The sequence below is a fragment of the Rhinichthys klamathensis genome, unplaced genomic scaffold (assembly GCF_029890125.1).
Source record: "Rhinichthys klamathensis goyatoka isolate OS25496 unplaced genomic scaffold, OSU_Roscu_1.1 h1tg000068l_1, whole genome shotgun sequence".
NCBI lineage: Eukaryota > Metazoa > Chordata > Actinopteri > Cypriniformes > Leuciscidae > Rhinichthys > Rhinichthys klamathensis.
In genome coordinates, this window is record NW_026606611.1 from 6798924 (window position 1) to 6817751 (window position 18828).

The 18828-nt window shown below is 38.7% G+C and overlaps 1 protein-coding gene across 3 annotated transcripts in view; it reads right to left on the minus strand.

Moving 5' to 3' along the window:
- The window catches only part of pcdh11 (protocadherin 11), a 215139-nt gene that overhangs the window by 91955 nt on the left and 104356 nt on the right, over nt 1-18828 (minus strand). The window lies entirely within an intron of this gene.

The window sequence follows — 18828 nt, forward strand, 5'->3', positions numbered from 1 at the left end:
TGGCATCCAGAATGCAAAGCTGTGAAGGTTCATTACAGTCTGTGTTACTGCCACCTCAGAGGCATATTCAAAACTGAGAAATCAACAGAAAGAGGTAACTTAGAGTATCAAAGTTAACCATGTAAATAACTGTTCCTAATAGTGTAAAGAGTACCTATCTGAAAACCATAGTCAAGTAAAAGTACAGAAACCTTACAGCGAAAATGACTCCATTACAAGTTAGTCATCAATTTCAATACACCTGGAGTAAAAGTCCTTTATCTGATTTTAACAGTAAGCTACTTAAGTATTTTACTCATACTGATTGTAGGCTCAACACCTAAGAGACATGCCAGTGAAAAACAAGAACGTATACAAACACTCTCAAGTTAAGCTCAAGTGCTCAAAAAGGGCATCAATATCCTTCAAAAAGGTCTCTTCAAAATGACTGATGAATAAAATAATGTTAAAGTCCCTGTAAAGGCAATTTCAAAAAAAAAATCTAAACACTTTATAAATGTTAGAAATGTATTGCTAAAACATATTACAAAGACTGTGAACTGTGAAGTACTGAATTGTGGAGTTAGACCGTTAAACAGTTTTTCACCATTGCTATTTTACGGATTTTATGGGCGGGGCTAAAACCGGGCTCGATGACGCACTGGAGCCCCTGAGCTCCTGGACACGCCCCTACTTAATGACGCACTGGAGCCCCTGAGGCTGGCCGCTCCTAACAATATTATAGAGCAGATTCACATCAGTGTGCCGCTCAATCGCGAGTTACTGTCAGTACTATTCGTAACACAGCCTACAGATTGCTAGCTACTAGCTATGCCTTCGTCACGGAAATGCGTACTACCTGGATGCGATCACCGGATCACGTACAAAACAGATCGGTGTCCTTGTTTAAATTTCCGAAAAACGATTACATCAAGAAGACGTGGATTAATTTTGTGAAGATCCAACCTTGATGGAGAGCTGAGGATCACCGCCAAAACCCGCCTCTGTAAGTGATCATTTTACACGGGATAGTTTTATAAACTTTCGTCGGAGATAACTGTCTGGGATTCACTGATAATCCGCTGTTACTGGTGAATGGGGCCGAACCGACTCCCGCCTCAGCCTTCATCCTCCCGTCGCGCCGACAACTGGTGCCATCATCGGCAGTGCGTGCCCACCGTGCGAGCATCCATTCCGGCTGTAGAGTTGAGTGTGGCGAGTCGACGGCAGCACTGTTGCCAACTATTTTCTAAGGAAAGTAGCTAACGCCTTCCCTAAAAGTCGCTAAATGTCGCTAGATGACGTCGTACGCTAATTAGCATATTCATGACGTCATCGCGTCGTACTTGCATTCTGCCATGCCTAATGTGTTTTCTCTCTAAATTCATGCTCACATTCTGTATTTTAATATAATATAATATGAATGTCCAATAAAGCTGTTCTCATTACCTATATTATTTTTGTCAGACAGTAGAACAAGTAGGCTAACTATGATATAGGCTAGTGAATGACTGAATTTTTTTATATGTGTAAAATTATCTGAATTGAGAGAGTTCGGGAAATGGGTGAAAGCTCTGTGATAGTGAGTATTACAAGTAATAAGCACAAGAAAAGAACGGAATTAAAATGGTCAAACAAAACTCTTTAAAAATAAAACAAAAGAGAAGCTGATAAGTGACAAGTCCGTGAAAAAAAAAAAAAAAAAAAAACTGGCGCGAGCTCAACACATGAATGTGCTGCTGCTCGTCTCAGCCATTCACTGAACAAGGTAGACGCCGTTAGAGAGAGAGAGACGGCCGGGAGAAGGCAAGACCTCGCGCTCGCACGACAGTACTGGCAACATCTGGAGATTACTGAGGTTTGTGTGAAAAGTCGCTAGATATGTCGCTAGTCGCTTTTTAAAAAAAATGTCAAAAGGGGTCTAAGTCGCTAAGTTGGCAACACTGGACGGCAGCTTTCCCGCGAGTGGGCGTGGTTTCAGCGCAGCCAGCGGACACGCCCCCAGCGTTTGAGAGCAGAGATTACTGCTCATTTTTTCAAGATTTTGAAAGCTTATTTTATGTACTTGCTGACTTTTTTTATCATTCAAATTTGGCTGGGTGACTAATAACAAATTTTTCTGTGGTGTGACAAACTCAAAACACATACTTAATTTTGACTTTACAGGGACTTTAATTATAATTAAAGCCTAAAAAAGTCAAAGACCTACTTGCACTGGCGGTATGGTTTTGGCCTCATCACCTGCTGCAGTCACGTCCTCATCTCATATATGAAACACCTGCGATTCAGCAACTACCTGCTAATTCACTCACATTCGTAAAGTAGTCTTGTTGACAAGTTTGTGAGTAATGGCAAAACGCGCAAGTTATAGTACCTTAAATACCTTGTAGATGGCAATATCGCCTTTGTAGCAGAAATAAACCACTGCAGAAAAAGTTAGGCGCTATGCAAAATGTAACGAGTAATTGCATTACTCATCACAAATGTATGGAGTAAAGAGTACATATACTTGTTCAAAAACTTAGTAAATTTGGGAGTAAAAGTTGCTAATATCTTGGATACTCAGTAAAACTACCAAGTAGCCAAAAATACCTTATACAGTAACTAATTACATTTACTCAAATACTTTACTGCCGTTCCTCAGACATTGTACATGGTTTGTTGACATAACCTTCTATTCTTTTCTTTTTTAAACCCTTAAATGCATTAATATTTCGGAAAAAAAACATATTTGGGTCTTTAGTGACCTGGATCTATATCTAACATGGATGGATCTATGGCTGTCGCGATAATATAAAACTCTCCTGATATTAGAGTAGCAGTTACAGAAGAATAAAAAAAGCTGAATTTGTTACCTTTTGGAGATTTTAAGGGTTCAGTTTGAGCAGGTGTTTTATACCATCATCACTGTCCTCGTCAGAACTCGTTTCCCATTCAGCATGTGGCTCATTTTCGTGATCTCAAACATATTCTCAAAACTATCATTTTCAACACCTTCAAAATCAATATTTTGATCGCTGACGGCTTCTTCACCAGATCCACCATCAAGTGACAGTGACACTAATATTTGATTGTGTTCAGTTCTTGCTCTGCAGTAAATCACTGAGCCATTTCAAGTTTTGCTGATGATACTCCCTGTTCTTTTGTTTCATTGACTGCGGTAACTATGAGTGAAACGTCACTTCATCATTGTGTATCAGACATTACCACCCTGTGGAATAAAGGTGAATTGCACTTATTCAGTCATCAAAGATTCAATTATTGTTGTGCAGAAAAAATATACACACCTTGGGGTCGTGCAAGGCATTCAGGCATTCCTTTATAATTTCTTGTTATATTGTTTATCATTAATTAATTGAGGAATGCTAAGAAGGTTGATTGTCTAACTTTAAAGTCCCTGTGAACCGGAAGTTGCAAACGATTTTTCTCCAGTGTTGTGACGTATTTCCGAGAGAAACGGAATACTAAATGAGGCAAAATAGTGGGCGTGGCTTTTTTCCCAACTAGCACCTGATTGGATCTAGAAAAGTAGGTGTTTTCATTCAGCCTGTCTACTGTCAGTTGGAGGGGCGTGATTACGGATGTTAAAGTCCCTGTAAAGTCAAAATTAAGTATGTGTTTTGAGTTTGTCACACCACAGAAAAATTTGTTATTAGTCACCCAGCCAAATTTGAATGATAAAAAAAGTCAGCAAGTACATAAAATAAGCTTTCAAAATCTTGAAAAAATGAGCAGTAATCTCTGCTCTCAAACGCTGGGGGCGTGTCCGCTGGCTGCGCTGAAACCACGCCCACTCGCGGGAAAGCTGCCGTCGACTCGCCACACTCAACTCTACAGCCGGAATGGATGCTCGCACGGTGGGCACGCACTGCCGATGATGGCACCAGTTGTCGGCGCGACGGGAGGATGAAGGCTGAGGCGGGAGTCGGTTCGGCCCCATTCACCAGTAACAGCGGATTATCAGTGAATCCCAGACAGTTATCTCCGACGAAAGTTTATAAAACTATCCCGTGTAAAATTATCACTTACAGAGGTGGGTTTTGGCGGTGATCCTCAGCTCTCCATCAAGGTTGGCTCTTCACAAAATTAATCCACGTCTTCTTGATGTAATCGTTTTTCGGAAATTTAAACAAGGACACCGATCTGTTTTGTACGTGATCCGGTGATCGCATCCAGGTAGTACGCATTTCCGTGACGAAGGCATAGCTAGTAGCTAGCAATCTGTAGGCTGTGTTACGAATAATAGTACTGACAGTAACTCGCGATTGAGCGGCACACTGATGTGAATCTGCTCTATAATATTGTTAGGAGCGGCCAGCCTCAGGGGCTCCAGTGCGTCATCCAGTAGGGGCGTGTCCATGAGCTCAAGGGCTCCAGTGCGTCATCGAGCCCTGTTTTAGCCCCGCCCATAAAATCCGTAAAATAGCAATGGTGAAAAACTGTTTAACGGTCTAACTCCACAATTCAGTACTTCACAGTTCACAGTCTTTGTAATATGTTTTAGCAATACATTTCTAACATTTATAAAGTGTTTAGATTTTTTTTTTTAAATTGCCTTTACAGGGACTTTAAGCAGACACCCAAACCGTGAAACCTACGTCATCAGGGAAGGTCCTCCAACGCAGAGGGAGGGGAAATTTCAGATTTTGATTAAAGATTACGAAGCCAAAACATTTTTTTTGTGTGGATTGACTTGCATGGATGAATTGTTCACCACAAAACGATCAATGTAGGCAAACAAAGTAAGTATGGTCAATTTTGAATTCATGGGTACTTTAAAAAATGAATGAGGAGGAGGGTATGAGTGACGTCACAGGTCACTAAAGACTCGAGGTATGCGTTTAAACCACGATTTTAGTTTAAAATGTAATGTTTTTTGAGTATTTTCATGCAGTGTGAAATATACCTACTTGTGAATGTAACAGGTCTGCAATGGTTTAAAAATCAAAGTGATTTTTATCTCCTAAAAGAAAGTCAACTGCCTGAAACAAATCAGCAGTAATTCCAGTCTCACTTCCCGTAGGTTTGTAACACATTTGCATAATTTCAGCCTATGGTCTTCATTGGCTGCCCACAAACACTGTAGGTATAGCTGAGGCCTGGAAGAGTTTGGTTCATGTTGTCAACATGAAGACACTGTTTTCTGCACTTCCAAATGATGAGAACCCTGGCTCAAATTGTTACAGTAAAGTACACACTTTAGTCACCTTTTTTCCTTCAATAGTTCATATTGTGGCCACGTAGTATAAATATACATTATTTCTATTTTGTATTAAAAATGTTCGAGGCCCCTTTAAGAAATCTCTCTCTTCTCGCGATACTATTCATTGGTTTAGGATGCGTGCGCGCGACCAGAGAAGCCATTTTCACTGTACAGAAGTGCTCCATATTGTTGTGCGTGATTCGATCTGATTTACTGCTTTATACTATCGTCTTTCTTGGTAAATATTACTCCAATATCTTTAATATGCACAAATATGTTGTGAAGCGGAGTTTAAAAGAACATTTGATGTGTACATTTCTTGTAGATGTATTTGGATCACATGTGTGACGAGTGAACCTCGTGGTGATTGGTAACGTTAAAGGATTGGGTACGTAAAGTTACGTTTCATGATTTATTGGGTAAAATGCTTCAATGCCATGTTTATTTGATAAATCTGTTAATGATTTTAAGGTATGTTCTTTGATTATACAGTATAACTGTATGATCCAATGTATATTTCTGGTACTGCATGGTTAATATGTGAAACACAGGTTGTGGCTTTGTTAATGTGCTTTTATTTTGGTTCGTTATTGAGTAGGCTAATAGATTTAAATCTGACCTATTGCAGTGCATTCCACTGTATTTCAGTGTGAATTGAGTTACGCATTTTGTGGATTGTGCATTGATCCACTGGCTAAACTTTTGTGACATTTGATTGTCATCTTCAAATTTACTGTAAACTGTTTCCACAATTTCTATGTTTTTCTATTTAAATAGTAAAATCTTTTTTTGTGTGTGTGTGTGTGTGTGTGTGTGTGTGTGAAATATCTTCAAACAAATTGAACTTTTCTCCTTCAAGTTTTATCTGTCTACTTGACGTGCTCCCATCAACCGCTGTCACTCATTTAAAACAGCAGTTAGAATAAAACCCCAATTTCAAAAAGCATAGTTTGCTTCCGGTGTGTATTTCTTCCATTTCACCCGGTAATAATATTAAATAGTTTTGCGGAGTGACAAATGAATTAAAAATAAGTACAAATATTCCATGTAGTCTTTATTTAAATGGTCAAAAACTGTACGGATATTAATTATAAAAGAATAAGCAAAATACTGATGAAAATTATTTTAGATGGAGTACGTCATGCCACACGGCAGACATTTCAAATGTAACACTAAAACAATATTACTGTCCAAACATTGAAACATTAAACGTTGTTAGTGTTTATAAAAGACAGAGTAGAGAAGACAGAGTTCTTGATCCAAAAATGTTGTGAAATGTTATATAGGCTAGCACTGCAGCTATATTGTCATGAGCCATCGTTTCATTCTCTGAGGTTCTCTGAGGTTAATTTCTCATTTTAATTATGAGGTAGTCAGTGTGCGTTCACTACTCTGTCGCAGAAAGCAGCTTCTGACCTCTGAGTGTGATGTTAGGTGGTTCATCTCTGATCTGAGCTGACAGAACAACAGATTGTCACTGGGGAATTACCCAATCTATAATTCAGAGGCCACACAGCCACAATAAGGCAAAAGCTGCACTTTTCATGATCCTGCTTCAAACAAAGTATGTATTAGCTGGCTTAATTTGCATCTGTGCAGTTTATTTGCTGCTTTTGGAAAGTAAAATAACATGCATATGATCACCTAACACTAACAGGCTAAAAAAAAGCATGTCATACATGTCTTACATTTTGGAAAAAGAGGCAGTTACATTCAAGATGGCTTCAAAATCAAACACAACTGGTTTGAATCTTGAATAAGTTATCATTAACTGCCTATGAATTGCTGAAAGCCTTTTTATCTGGTCTTATTCATTTTTTCCCCTCTTCTTTTTACTGAATACTTAATCAGGATCTGATTTGAATCATCATAATGCCCCTTAAGGGAAATGCATTACAATTTAGTGCTGTAAAGATGACAACAGTCAGCTGTCCAGAAATGTGCACAAATATCACTTTAATGCTTCTAATTGCTGTGCTCATTCCAAATCTACTGTCATAATTGATTAAATACAGCTGTCAAGGACATTTCAAGAGAATGTATAGCCACAAGGCTCCACTCTAAGTCTAAATGGACTGCAAGAAGCAAATGAAAAAGGAAGCAAATGAAGAGGAGACAAGAACATTTAAATGTTAATTGTTGTTCAGGCATTACATTTCTAAACATGATCAATAGAGACTAGATAAAACGTACATGGGCATTCTTGGATGTTTGGACACTGAAAAGTAAAATAAAATGTCTTTACATCTAAAGAACAAACCTTATAAAGTAATACTTATGTACAACTTTAAATATAGCGCACATCTTCATGAGATCTCAAATCTTTAGGTCAAAACTGATGAGAAATTTCAAAAGCAACCAAGCAGGTGAAAACACCGAAACATAATCCCAAAAGACTTTTGCTGACAAATATACAAGCATTTCTAGGTCCAGGTAACACAGAGAACGAGCAAACATTGCTCATTTACACATACTACTGACATTATAACAATACAAAGCAGGTTGAAAATCAGAGAAGATACACTTTAACATATGAAAACATCTGTGTGTCACCCCCCCCCCCCACCCCCCACCCCCCTCCCCCCTCCCTCCCTCCCTCCCTCCCTCCATATGGGTTAAGGTGTGTATGTATTGTGATACATTATCACTTGTTTAAAGACCATGCCAGAAATCCATAAAACAAACACAAGCTGCTAGAAGAGATACCAAGACCAAACAAAGCCTGTCCAACAGGATAAAACATCACCATCAAAAGTATGTGCATAGAGATAAAAAAGAGGAGAAATAAGCCAAGTTCTGTAGCAAGCCAACTCCTGCCAAAGCCCCTCGCCGGTGGCGACCCAGACAATGTGCAGATGGGGCTGGATTGCTCTGTGAGAGAATTAGATGGTGCTTATATTAACATGAAGAAGAGGGAATAAGAACATCAGCCACTCTTCTCCAGAGGGAAGTCACAGATCAGTGCATCTTTTCTTCCAAGCAAAGTCACAACATCAGTGTTATTCAGAAACAACCCCATTTCTTTCAGCCAGATATCTGTGAAGCAGGGGCAGTGACAAAGTCGATTTTGCGGGATTTACAAGCCAACGCTGCATAACTTTACAGAGGGTTAATAGGATCTATAAAAAATCAAGCTGTAAAAAACCTAATTCCTTGTGTATTGTTTAACAAACGGGACCTCAGGTGCTGTGATTTCTGCCAGGAAGAGAATATAGCCATCCTTTTCACCATACTGTGTGGTTAGGCTTAATATACATTTGCTTATTTTAAAGAATAACAATATAAAGCAGAAAAAAAGAAAAAAAAAAGTGTTCTTTAAATGGTTTTAAAATGAAGCTATACTCTGAATACTCATTGTTGGAAGGGTGGGCTAATAACATGTTCCCATGAATAGGCTAACAAATATGTGAGCACTCACAGGGAGTGACCAATAGAGCTTCTGCAGTCTTTTCCTGTCATCATGGCTCTGCAGATCCAGGCAGGGGTGATCTCCAACAGTGCAGTACCGTGAAATAGCATTATGCTTAATTTTCTCGTTTGCTGCTGCTCATGAACTAGTAAGGCACCAACAGACATCTCTTCAGATCTGCACACAAGCTCTGCTGAAAAACATGAGCCGCCTCTCCTCATTTTTACTAGGGATGTGTGACACTATAGTCGACTTAAAAGTACTGCGACTACTACTCAACATTGAAAATGCTAGAGTTTTTTTTTTTTATGAATTATGTTTTACTTTATATTTTTGCAGAGGCTATGTTCAAATTGCTGTCATGTAATTTTTTTTAACAGTGTATATCTATAGGTAGGAAATAAAATAATTTAATTTTACCTCAAACCTTGCATGCATTCGCTTTCTCCATGTAACTCGCAGCCACTCATAAGACGAACAAGGTTAAGCAGCATTTAGACTTAGCATAAACAGAACCCTTCTGTTTTCTTCTGTCAAATTGCCATAACATTTAAAGCTTGCTTGTTATATTGCCGGTTATGAAGGACAATACCAGTATGACATTTTACCAGTGTAAAGAGGAAAAACTATGAATGAAACTTACTTGGTATATACTTGATAAGATGACGAACAAACGACAAGGACGAACAAAAAAATGAACATGGAGCATGAGTATATACAAGCAAGAGTTGGTTGATAGTCGCCAGCAGCAAACAAGCACCAGAAAAACAATGACATTTAAAACTGTCCTGTTACTATAGCTAACATTACAACAACATGATATCTTGGTTCTGTGAAACAGCAAAACCAATGATCCTCACATATGGAGCAGAAACAACGCAAACTCGCCATCCGTTTTCAGGCCTTCTTGCATAGGTATTACCAGCACTGGAAAGCTTTTCTAATATTATGCAGGTCTTAAAGCTCTTACCTTTCTTTTCCCAGTGATATTCCTCTGATCTTTTCTCTTTTGTAATGTCTCTTATCCATCTCTCTTTCTACAGTCTTTCTTCAAATCTCCCTATAGAGGGTATGCGCATGACGTCACCGTCGGCCAGAGTGAATGCGGTCACGCCCACAAGTGGCAAAAAGACTGAGCGGCAGCATTTGTTTTCAGCGTGAATGCCGTGAAAAACACACAAAACACATCTAAAACGGGAAAGAGCTTTGCGATTGACTGTTCAACTAGATTTGACCAGAAATCTGAGGTACTGTATATTTTTACAGACTGCAAAAAGCTACAGAACAGACTATATTCTGCATAATTTGATGTTTTTAAATAAACACTGACAAAAAACTATACAAGTTTTAGGGCTGGACGATATGATGATATACAGTATAACATTAATGTAAGTGATCACTCGGATTTAGACCTATCTATATTGTATTTATATAAAACGTTTACAGGCAAATTTTCTTAAAGCTAGGGTATACGATTTCAAAGATTGTTCACTATTAATATCCTCGTTTAGATGCTGGTTATGGTTATATAGTACAATCCTAACTATATGGATAGAAAAAAGAATGAAAAAAATCCATTCACTCTATTGGCTGTACAGCCGCAGAGAAGTTGACCAATGTAAGCTGTCCGGCCGGACAGCTTACATTGGTCAACTGCTCTCATCCAATCACCAGCTCCACTTGAAACTCCGCCTGGCGCTCGCGTCTCCACCGCACCCGCCCCCCTCCTGCATCATGAAATTGCGCGAGCAAGCAGCTGACAGTCTACGGTAGCTAGCTAAGTAGCATATCAGCAATGGATAAAAAAAAAGACAGCAGCAAGCGTCCCCTGCTTGCCCCTACAGTAAAGTAAGGACGAAAGAGAAAGTCATTAGAGGAACGAGCAGAGATTAAAAAAAAAATTTGAAGAACGCCGAACTTTGAGTAGGATAAATATAGGGTCCACCATTGACCGTTGGAGGAAGCTTCAGGAAGATCTGGGACTAAAGACCGACGCTGACACGGCTGACTTTTTGTTGAGCAGGTAAACATTTATTTATACTTTTATGGACGTGTTACAAAAATAGCTTTTTACCAGTTTGACAACTTGCTCATGCTGCCGGTCGGCATTGGAATGTTAGCCGTTTAGCATCGCCTATCAAGGGTCAAAGTAATTATATTTCTTGAAGTCCTTGAATATATTTCAGTTGGCCTAAGTTAGCGGGTTTCTGTTCGAGCCGATCGAAATTTGAACAAGATGCGCTGTGTGCTGCAATAACAATTACTGAAAACCTTAGCAATACTAGTAGTATTATACTAATGGTGGTGGGGAGTTTAGAACATTTCATGTGTTGCTAATCTTGCGTTGACGTGAACTCAAACGTGACATTGAATTGTTGATGAAGCAACTAAGTTCAAGTGTCTAAAGGCAATTTTACATATGATGTGTCATTAGCGAGGTCATTAGATTGAACATTACATGAACTGACATTACATCTCAGTTCCGATGTTTACTACCGGTGATCACAGCTTGACTGAGTGACGTAGTTCAGTTCATTTCCCGGTGGGAGGGATCAGGTAGCACAGAGGGGAGGGGTGTGTGTGTGGAGGGGGGGGATGAGTTTTTAAAAAAATTCAGGCTTTCTCGACCGATTTTCAAAATCGTATAACATAGCTTTAATTTATTTCCCCGGCGTCGAAATCAGGTACATATGTCAGGAAACACGATTCCTGGCTGCATGTCAAAATCCATGGATCACTGGATCTTTGATAAGTTGTAAGGAACACTATATCGAGTTCAACTTTTAGTTTAAACTGATAATAGTTTGTTTTACTCGCGTTTTCGCAGTTTCCCCTATTAACTCCAGCCACGCAGCAGCTCTTTTGCCACTCAGTCCGGCTGAGGGGGGCGTGTTCCGGCGGGAAAGTGACGTTAATGCATTCCCTCTATTGCTCTCTCTCTCCTCCCCCATTATGAGTGTATACGCCCCCTACTGCTCAGTCCGATCCACTTTCAACAGCATTTCTCAGAAATCGTTTACTCAGGGTTTCCGCGGGGTTGTAAAAGGTAGTAAAAGGTAGTAAATTAAATTATGCCAAATTAAGGCCAGTAAAAAGTAGTAAAAAGTAGTAAACGTCATCTGACGAAGTAGTAAATTTTCGAACCCCCATCCAACTAGGCCTATGAGTTTCAATTTGTGTTAAGTGCAGGACTTTGTTCTAAAATTCGCGTGGATTTATTTATATGTTGCGAGTAGGACCTGTGCGATATCATGTGACGTGGTGTTTGTTCGTTCGCGCGCGCTGAAACAAACTGGGTACCCGGCTGGCCTGGCTTGCTGCCCAACCTGTTCGCGAGTTCGCTTCTATTTCAGTCATCAGTCGGCCGCCAAAGCCATATTTGATCGGTGAGTAGCCTAATGTAGACGACTGACTGCTACGCTTGTGACAGTGTGCATGTTAACTGAAAGAAGGAACAGAGAGAGAGCCCCGGCTGCGCGCGCGCACTCAATTCACTCTTGCTCTCTCTCCCTCGCTCATATTAATCAAAATCAATTGACAGACACGATGGTAAAAGGTCGGAAGACCGAAGTTTCACGTGGCGCAATTGGAAATTTATTTCCCGCTGTGTGTGAATTGTGCTAAAAAAACGTTGCCTTATCTTCTCTCACGGCGTGTGCCACATTCAGCTGACATAACCACACTTTCAATAAAGGAAAAATCTATCCTAAAAAAAACTATTTGTTGACACAAATTTTGTGCGATGTCCTAACTGATGGGATAACCACACAATGCGTACACGTCCGCTAATGACGCGTCACTTTAATGAATGGTTAACACAACGGATCTGTCCTCATGGGACTTCTGAATCGGTAACACAATATGGTTCCATTTATTAAAATCTAGTCAACTACATTAGTTAACATGAACTATTAATAAACTGCACGTCTACATCATTAATTAATCTTTCTTAATGTCAATTTCACCATATAGCCTACATTATTGAAATCAAAAGTTGTATTTGTTAACATTAGTTAATGCACTGTGAAGTAATATGAACAAACAATTCATGTATGTTGTAAACTACGTAGTATTTTCAGGTTATTTATGTTATAATGTGTAGAAACATTGCAAAAAAAAAAAATTTAGTTTAGACTGGAGTGAGGTGAAACCAGAAAAAAAGTGCAAAGCAAGTTGTTATCTAGCAGCAATTTTTGTTATTTAATAAAAATAAAAAAAAAGTATCTGGCAGCTAATTCTGTTAAATTTTACAGTATATGGTAGAAAATTAGACTTAAATAAACTTTTAAAATAAACTTTTTAATGCTCCGTTTTTATTCTACTTTTTGATATTGATATGATTATACCAAAACAATTATCACGTCCAGCAAAGAAGTATTTTTTTTTTTAAAAAAGGGCAAGAAAGGATAAGTGTCTGTCGGCCACCACCGAAGACCAATTTTGACCAAGGAAAAAACCCTGGACATTATGGGGAAATGCAAGTTTTCGAAGATATTTCATTACTTTACTTGTCTCTATATACGCCACTACAGTTGCATCTTGAAGTCGTGATGGTATTAAAAAATATAGTGAAGGTATTAAAAGGTATTAAATTCATTTTAAGAATTTCTGTGTATACCCTGTATTAAATGAAAGATAAAATATGATAGAGCAATAGAATGAACAGTGGCAGAAACAGAAGCATGCTTTTTAGCAGGATTAATTAAGCATGAAAATATCTGAAGGAAATATATATTTGATGAACAAATTAAGCCAACTAATATGATTTATATTCTTTTGGTTTATCTACTAATACATTTAAAAATTACAAATGCAGTGAAAATTCAGGGATCGGTTACGGTATCGATATCGGCGAGTACCAAAAATGAAAGTATTGGTATCCGTCTCGTTCTGCAAAAAGTGGTATCGTGCATCCCTAATTGAAAATATTTAACGGGTTCGCGTGAGGGAGGAGCAAAGCAGTGCCATATTTGAAGCACATTTAGAGATGTGATTAAATAAATTGCTGTTTTGGGATAGTAATTTCACTGCTTAAGTCTGTGTGTGTGAGAATGTGTGTTTGTGGGTAAGTGTGTGTGATGTGACACACTTTATTATTAATCTTTATTAAAGTTTATGGCTGTTAAGTGTCATTTGTTTTTAAGTGCCAAGGTTATTATTCACCTTATTAGGGCTAAGGGCTAACGTAATGGTTAGGATAACTCAAGGGCTAGGGTTAAAGGGGTCATATAATGCCATTTTTGTACAAGTTAATATGAATCTTTAGGGTCTAAATGAAAACTTTGTAATATACTTTTATCAAAAAGTCTCATTAGTATTTTAAGAAAACACTCATTTTACCAGCTCAAAAATAGCTCTGTTTTCAGCACGCCGTTTCAGTGCACAATCACATGCCTTTAAATGATAATGAGCTTTGGTCACCCCGCCCCTCTGCGTACACAGTTTTTAATAACACAATAACCATAACGCGTTGTTCATTATAAACGTGGGATTATGAATTATATTGAGAACATTGTAACGTTACATAGAATATATGTCGTGTTGGTAGTAAAAAATATTGTGGAGGTAGTAAAAAAGGTAGTAAAAGGTAGTAAATTCATCTCTATGATTCCTGCATAAACCCTGTTACTGCACCTTTAAATAATGTTTAGTTGCCAGTGTATGTCAAGTTAAAATTTTGCCGACTGTCGTGTACTTTTCTTACACGAGAAGTGTGTTCAAACACGTGGTCATTCAAGTGGTGGCGAGGTAACAAACAAACAACATGTGCTGATTTATGATAACCAACTTTTATTTGAGGGATTCTGTTTATAATATTGAGTTTGTACTTGGTTCAGCACTTCCTCTTGATTCAGTTGACTTTAATAAATGTCTATATTGCCAAATGCTGATTAAGTTTAATGCACAATGATAGTGCACAGCACATGTATATACATTTTCAGTGGAATTCAGAATGAGATTTGACTGTTTGATTAATAGATAAAGTATGCTATTTTAAATGGATCCCTTTTACAGACTGTCTTCATAGACTATAACTTGTCGGTTACAAAATTTCCTTTTAAACGTTAATTAGTTTAAATTGAGCACATCCCTAATTTCCACTCACTCCCTGCAAATAAACTGAACATTTAAGACCTGAATACATTAATATTCTTGATTTTGAGACCGGGGAGATGTTGTTTTAACCCTTTGCTTTGAGCCAAGTTCTAAAAACCACAAAACCAATCAAATGAATCATTAGATGAGTTCTAAACAAAACCACATGTTTTTGAAAAATGAACAAACGGGGTATGTTCTAAAGAAAAAAAATGATAGCAGCTACTGAGACAAATGACTAGCGAGTGCAAAGGTCAGTGACAGACTTGTATGTTCTCATCAGCTGAAGGTGAAAACACTTTGTCTCGTTTCGCATTTTGTTGCCAAAGGGCTCAGTGAAGTATGTGAGTAATGACATTGAATTTAGAACAACGGAGATTAGTTTTAAGAACATTGCTTTCATGGTACCGACGCTCACAGGGACAGCAGGTTATGACTACACCTCAAACGATTAAAAAAATACATGGCAACAGTTTTCAAGGGATTTGAAGTTGACATGGATGGCCGCCTCGAGAGCAACATAATTAACTAAATGCCGAAGATTACAGATTGCTCTAATCATAACTTTGTGCACGCTGACCCTGGGTTAGCACTTCATGATAATGAAAAGATCATCCATGCTGGGGCAAGCACTTCAGACACAAAAAAGACAATCTCCAACCCCGCCGAAATTCCCGTCTACGCATAAAGAACTCTGATTCACCAGGCATTTGCAAGTGACATTTGCTCAGTATAAATGGCTTTTGATGGAGCAGAATCAGAAAATTGCTTGTTAAATCTGTTGTAGTTCTGACAAGGGCTGGTAAAAAAAGAAAAAAAAAGATGAAAAACAACTATCACTTCATTAGGCATGTGATGGCCAAGGCACTGAATTCATTACACTCAAACCATCCTGAAATTTTAAGCAAACCGGAGGTGACAAATGAGTGTGATCTATTCGAAAGAGCAGGATTTTTAAAAGCACTGAAACATTAAAGACTCCAATTTAAATGTTCACAAAATTCAGTTTTATTCATTTAAATACACACTCTTTTTCTTCTAGCAAATAAAGATCAAAACTCAATACAAATGTCCGAGTAGCAAGCCAGGGTTCATGGCTATGATTTAACTCAGGTCTGCTAGCTAGACATACATACAGACGGACAGACAGACCTTGGGTGCTGAGCCTTTCTTAATAAATGCAATAAATATTTTGATTTATAGATTTTAATCTGCAATGAAATAACAAAAAGGTTCATTTATGTACAGGCAACATGCATTGAATTATGGAGACTAAAACATTGCGGTCAATGATCCCGTCCCCACTCTCTTTCTCCCACTTCGCTTTCTGATTATTCACTGTCCTATCATAATAAATAGGGAAAATATTTAAATAATGTCAGATTACCAGCGGCAGTTGTTTTCACGAGTTCACACTTGAATAGTGATTGAATAGAGTAAAAGAGTAAAATACGCATATTTGGCATGCTGTCCGAGGGGATTGCGGCTCCGAGCTCGGAATTTAGCACAAACCCAGAGTACTCCCCCATATCCCCAGCTGGGTATAAGATCCAGCCGAGAGTGAGGAGTCGGGGTGGTGGAGGAAAGCAGGAAACTGTCGAGGTAACTGAGTCGGCTATGTATATATGCCTCTTCTCGAGCTGATTCGATAGACCATTTGAACGTGCTCCTCATAAACTTTGTTTATAAAACATAATTTGTCACTTGAATTCTGCAATCTCTCGAGATGCAGACATGTAAGAGGCTGACAATTAGCTGAACATATACTTGTTTAATACATTTTAAAAAATCTTTATTTGAATATGGCAACATACCTTTTTCTACAATATTTCTACGATTAAATCACTGACAGAGACCCCTCCCCAATCACTGTATAGTTAGTTATAAGCATGTTGACATCATCCATCGCAAAGAGGTCAACCTCACCCTTTTTTCTTGGCTTAAGATTTGTCTCTGTTCCTTCGTTAAAGTTGGTCTCAGCAGCTTTGTGAATAGGTTTGAGGAAACTCTTACCTAATAACTATGCCTATACTGTACCTAATGCTATATTTAGGAGAACTCTTAGTGGTAAGATATACGGATATACATTTTATTTATGATATGAGTGACTAAAATAGTCTAAATATTTTAGTGCCTGTTGCACATTGAATCTTGATGTTCACTACTAAGTTGGGAGTTGGTAAGATTTTTTTACGTTTATGAAAGTCTCTCATGCTCAGCAAGGCTGGTTCTTTTGATCAAAAATACAGTAAAAGCTGTAATATTGTGAAATATGCAAGTATATGTTTACCACAAAAGAGAAGGCCTTTTTTTGATGTGTAGTTGCAAGAATTTCATCATAAGTAACACAATTAAATTATGGTCGAGTGTAAATACTGTTCAGGCACTACATGTTTCAACTTCACGCACAGTTTTTTAACAAGTGCTTGTATGTGGCTTCAGTTCATCTCAAGAGAGAAGGTCAAGGCCACTGCCCTAGGTAAATGCAGATTACATGGCGCATGAGTGTATGCCAAGCTCTTGTTAGTTTCTCTGTAGCTTAGACACTCTGGCAGCAGGGTTAAAGGGATTAGGCAAAGGCTGTTAATGAGGACGGTTGTCCTCTGCTCCAATTATTGTCCAATCACAAAGCAACATGTGCTTTAAACAGACGCATCTAAACAAGGCAACAAAGACCATCACAGAAAAGCTCAACAGTGACTTTAACCTTGGACTACGTTTACGGAGTTGAGACGCAACTCCAAAATTAGACCCGTACGTATTGATAAGCCACATCACACGTATTTACCTCTGTGAAACTGTTTCTATGGGCTCTGCATGATGTGTCTGATTACGTATTGATTCGGGTGGTGGAGCAGAGTGAGTCTGCAGTCAGCTATGATTACAGCATTAGCAGGTTGACAGAGCTAGCGGTGGAGTACATTCTCTGCTCTATGTGAACCTCAAATCAGGACTTCACAGGCAGTCATTGACAGAGATGAAGACTTTCGTGCATGTCACGGGGAGAACTGCATATCAAATGAAGCATCAAAAATTAACAATAAATAGTGACATGCCTCCAAAACGAGAACAAAAGACGCCTGCAAGCCAGCAAAATAGCATTCTCTCCCGAGGGACTCCGTAATAGCTCAGGAAGAGATGAAGTTGTTTAATTTTTAATCACAGATTGTGTTTTCTTTGTTTCGGGGATAATAAATGAGCAATTTGATATTGAAAAGAAAAGCAGGATTGTGATGTCGAAGTAGCAACGGTGATGAAGAGATGCAGAGGACCATGGGACGTGAGAATGACGGTTGCGTCTTTTGATTGCCGTTCGTGAACGGAAACCAAGTATTTGTCTCAACAAATCACACAGAGAAGAGAGCCCACGTGCATCTGTAACAGGGGTCAGGCGCATTAGCCGAGCATTCGGGACGGGCTGACTGATGTGGCCTGTCAGGTCTTCAAGGCTTCAGACAACATGGCTACAGAGATGCTCCATGTAGCGTGGGACAACGGCGGCGAAAAGCATCCCTCAGACGCCACCGACATAATTGCTTCTGTCGTGGAAAACAACTGAGATTCATCAAGGCAATGAAATATTTACACAGAGGCCTCTGGTATACCATTTAAAACGTGAGATGTAGATCTCAACAAGCACAACGCTATATCTTCTGGCAGTGTTATAAGTGGAACAGCTCCTACGAAGTTTCACATCCAGCCAACTATCAGAGTTGAGCTCCAAGATAAAAACACATCGGGCATGGGACGTCCAGATTTGGTGTCTAGATGAACAATATGCAACGTGTGCTAGATTGAATTTAATAAAAAGCACATTCTTGTTTAGATGGATGATTCCATTCAATTTGGAAAGTAGGCTAAGGATAAAGCCTCACTTGGTGGAGGTTAGCCCCATAAACTGATTAATAACTAATGCTTTCACAGTAGGGCTGGGCAATATGGATCCAAAAATGATATCTTGGTATTTTTAGACTCACAATATATCTCAGTATTTCTACAAAGTGGGCTAAATGTTCAGTTTGTTTCATAAGGAACACCATGGATAAATGAAGCTTGCAAAGCGCTTTGTTTCAGGGTAGAAGACTTTTCATGCTGTTGTAAATTGTGGAAGAGATTTGAGATGCTTTCGCTTTTGAAGGCA